This window comes from Chrysochloris asiatica, unplaced genomic scaffold (genome assembly GCF_000296735.1).
Source record: "Chrysochloris asiatica unplaced genomic scaffold, ChrAsi1.0 scaffold00147, whole genome shotgun sequence".
Taxonomy (NCBI): Eukaryota; Metazoa; Chordata; class Mammalia; order Afrosoricida; family Chrysochloridae; genus Chrysochloris; species Chrysochloris asiatica.
The window spans coordinates 613,197-617,552 of record NW_006408665.1 but is presented as its reverse complement, the minus strand read 5'-3'; the positions used below and the strand labels follow the sequence as shown (position 1 = coordinate 617,552).

Genomic DNA, 4,356 nt, shown 5'->3' with positions numbered 1-4,356 from the left:
ACAACCTTGGGCACACATAACTTAATTTTAAACCATTTAGTAGTCCCTTGTTCTGTTTGAACAACTGCCTCTTTGTCTGTGTACAGGTTCCCATGAGCACAATTAAGTGTTCAGGAATACTCATATGTTGCAGTGTTTTCCATAGCTTTGTCATGGTCCACACAATAAAAAACATTGTCAATAAAGCAAAGTAAATATCCTTCTGATATTCTCTGCTTTCAGCCAAGATCCATTTAAAGTCAGCAATAATATCCCTTATTACAATTCCTCTTCTGAATCCTGCTTAAACCTCTGGAAGTTCTCTGTAAATCTATAGTTACTTTAGCAAGATTTTACTTGCGACTGGCACCAAACAACAGCACCCGTGGAAGTGGTAAGTGAGCCTGGTCCCTGCCAGTACCATGCTCCCCTTGTTGCTGATGAAGACCCCCCAGAATCACCCCATGCTGGTGGGGCTGAAGAATGGGGAGACCTACAACGGGCACCTGGTGAGCTGTTGTAGGTGAACATCTACCTGTGAGAGAACAAGTTCTGGAGGATGCTTGAGTGTTACATTCTTCACAGCACCAGCAAGTACCTGGGCATTCCCTACTAGATTATCAACATCATCAAGGATGAAGTGGTGGCCAAGGGTCATGGGAGTGATGACCTGCAGTAGCAGAAGTAACACAAGGGCCTCAGCATGGGGGGAGGTGGGCGCTGGGCGAGGTGTGTTTGATGGCCATGGAAGTATCCCAGGCACCAGCAGGGACCAGCAGAAGAAGCCAGGTCGACAGACTGGCAAGCAGTGAGCTCTGCCTGTCATATCCAGAGACTTCGGTGTCCTCGGTTCACCCCAAACCACCCCACAGCAACAACTTCTGCCCAGTGCACCCACCTGTTCAGGAAGAAGGTGGTGACAAGTTCCAAGGAGTCCCATAAGCACTTTCTTTCAGACCCTCTTCCTTAAGGAAAACCCATTTTTGATTTTTTAAAGAAACAGTTTGAGTTGCACGTTTATCTCCATATTTTTCATTGCAGAATAGCTGTGGGAACGCCCCCTGAGTTCCTGGGTGGATCCGAGTGTGATGTGACTTAGAATCCGAGTCTGTTTCTTGGGTTGCATTTTGATCAACCCATAAGGTGTCCTTCAGCTCTATTCATAGGTCCCTGTGCAGTAGAAAGAGAACATGGTTTCTTTTCAGTTGGGCACCCCTTAAATGTGACCTCAGCATTTTCCAGACTTATGGAGAGCAGCAGGTGCCCTAGGACAGGGTCAAAGTATCCCACATCGTGCTTTTCCTCAGAATAAAGCTGGTGACAGCATATCCAGCTTTCCTGGAGCCCTTGAAATGAAAAAAAAAAAAAAAGATGATTTACATGTGATATTGTCTGATTATTTCTGCATTCCATTGGATCTCTTCTCTTTGGGATGGGCACAAATATGGATCTTCCAGTCATCTGGCCAGGTAGTTGTCTTCCATATTTCTTAGCATAGATGAGTGAGTGCCTCCAGTGCTTCATCAGTTTGTTGAAAGATTTCCGTTTGTATTCTATTATTTCCCAGTGCCTTGTTCCTTACCAATATGCTTTCAATGCACCTTAGATTTCTTCCTTCAGAATCATTGGTTCATGATCACATGCTACCTTTTGAAATAGTTGAACATTGGCAATGTATTTTTGGTAGAGTGACTCTGTCTATTTCTTCTATCTTCATTTCATGCTTTCTGGATTATTCAATGTTTTGCCCATAGAATCCTTCAATATTACAAGTCAAGGCTTGACTTTTTCATCAGTTCCCTTTGTTTGAGAAAGGCTGACTGTATTCTTCCCTAATGGTTTTCTAACTTAAGGTCTTTACACATTTTGTTATAATATTTGACTTTGTCTTCCTGAACTAACCTTTGAAACTTTCTCTTCAGCTCTTTTGCCTCCTCATTTGTTCCATTTGGTTTAGCATCTCTACACTGGTGAGCATGTTTCAGAATCTCTTCTGACATCAATTTTGGTCATTTCCTTCTTTCTTGTCTTCTTAATGACTTCTTGTTCTCTTCCTGTACAATATTCTTAATATCATGCCTTAACTCTTCTGGTCTTCAATATTTAGTGTCCAAAGCATCAAATCTGGTCTTCAATCTTTAGTTTGCAAAGTATCCAATCTGTTCTTCAGATGATCTCTAAATTCAGGTGAGAAATGTTCAAGGTCATACTTTGACTCTTGTGAACTTGTTTTCATTTTCTTCAGTTTTAGCCTGAACTTTTATATGAGCAATTGACTGCCTCTTGCCTTGCTTTGATTGATGATAAGGAGCTTTTCCACCATCTCTTTCCACAGATGTAGTCATGTGTATTCGATTGAGGTCGATGTGTATAGTGGTCTTTTATGTTGTTGAAAATGGTATTTACAATGAAGAAGTCACATCGTTTCTATCACCAAGGCCATATTTTCTGATTATGGATCCATCCTCTTTGTTTCTAACCTGTGTATTCCAATAGCCAGTAATTTTTAATACATCTTGATTGCATGTTTGATCAATTTCAGACTGAAGAAGTTGGTAGAATTCTTCAATTTCTTCATCACTGACTTTAGCTGTTGGTGTGTAAATTGGAATAGTGGTATTACCTGGTCTTCCTGGTTGTTGTTGTTGTTAGGTGCCATCAAGTTGGTACTGACTCATAGCGACCCTATGCACAGCAGAACAAAACACTGCCTGATCCTTGACCAATCTCACTACTATTGCCATGCTTGAGTCCATCGATGCTGCCACCTGGCCAATTCCTCTTTATTCTCTGACCCTCCACCTTACCAAACATAATATCCTTCTCCAGGGACTGGTCCCTCCTGACAATATGTCTGAACTAGGAAGACAAAGCTTGGCCATCTTGGCCTCCAAGGAGCATTCTGGCTGCACTTCTTCTAAAACGGATCTATTGGTTCTTTTGGCAGCCCATGGAACTTTCAATATTCTCCTCCAACACCACAACTCAAAAGCATCAATTCTTCTATGGTCTTCCTTACCCACTGTATAGCTTTTGCATGCATATGAGGTTATTGAAAAACCATGGCTTAGGTCAGGCGCACCTTAGTCCTCAAGCTGACATCTTTGCTCTTCAACAAAAGGTTGAAAGGGCCTTGTGCAGCAGATTTGCCTGATGCAATATGTCATATGATGACTGGTGCTTCTGTGAGTGTTGATAGTTGACCCAAGAAGAATGAAGTCCTTGACAACTTCTATCTTCTCTCTGCTGATAAGAATGTTGTTTATTGATCTAGTGGTGAGGATTTTTGTTTTCTTTACATTGAGATGTAATCCATAATGAAGGCTGTGCTCTTTGATCTTCATCAGTAAATATTTTAAGTCCTCTTCACTTTCAGCAAGCAAGTTTGTATCATCTGCATATTGCAGGTTGTTAAGGAGTCTTCCTCCAATCCTGATACGACATTTTTCTTCATATAACCCAGATTCTCAGATTTATTTTTTGCTTAGCATACAGGTTGAATAAGTATGGTGAAAGAATACAACCTTGTTGCACACGTTTTTTAATTTTAAACTATTCAGTGTTCCCATGTTCTGTTCGAACAACTGCCTCTTGGTCCAGGTACAGATTCCTCATGAGCACAATTAAGTGTTCCTGGATACTCATACTCATACTCTGAAATACTCAAGCTATGTTGTCCATAGCTTGTCATGATCCACACAATCGAAAGCCTTTGTGTAGTCAATAAAGCACAGGTAAACATCTTTCTGATATTCTCTGCTTTCAGCCAAGATTCATTGGACATCAGCAATGATATCCCTCATTCCACCGCCTCTTTTGAATCCAGCTTGAACTTTTGGAAGTTCTCTGTCAATGTATGCTTGCAGCCGCTTCTGTATTATCTTTAGTAAAACTTTGCTCACATGGGATATCAAAAAGATTTTCCGATGATTTCCACATTCCTTTGGGTCACCTCTGTTTGGAATGGGCAAAAATATGGATCTCTTCCAATCAGTCAGCCAGATAGTTGTCTTCCAAATTTCTTGACAGAGATGAGTTAGTGCCTCCTGTGCCGCCTCACTTTCTTGAAGGATTTCAATTTTTATTGCATCAACTCCTGGTACCTTGTTCTTTGCCAATTCCTTCAATGTACCTTGGACTTCCTCCCTAAGTATCATTGGCTCTTGATCATATGCTTCCTCTTGAAACGATTGAACATTAATCATTTCTTTTTGCTACAGTGACTCTGTATTTTCCTTCCATCTTCTTTTGATGCTTTCTGCATCATTCAATAATTTGCCCAGAGAATCTTTCAATAATGAAAGTCTAGACTTGAATTTTTCCTCATTTCCCTCAGCTTAAGAAATGCTGAGTGTGTTGTTCCTTTTTGTTTTTCTG

General features: G+C 40.8%; 1 pseudogene; it reads left to right on the top strand.

The window, feature by feature from the left end:
• Nucleotides 1-401: 401 nt before the first annotated feature.
• On the top strand, nt 402-791 carry LOC102817928 (annotated as a pseudogene).
• The last annotated feature ends 3,565 nt before the right edge of the window (nt 792-4,356 follow it).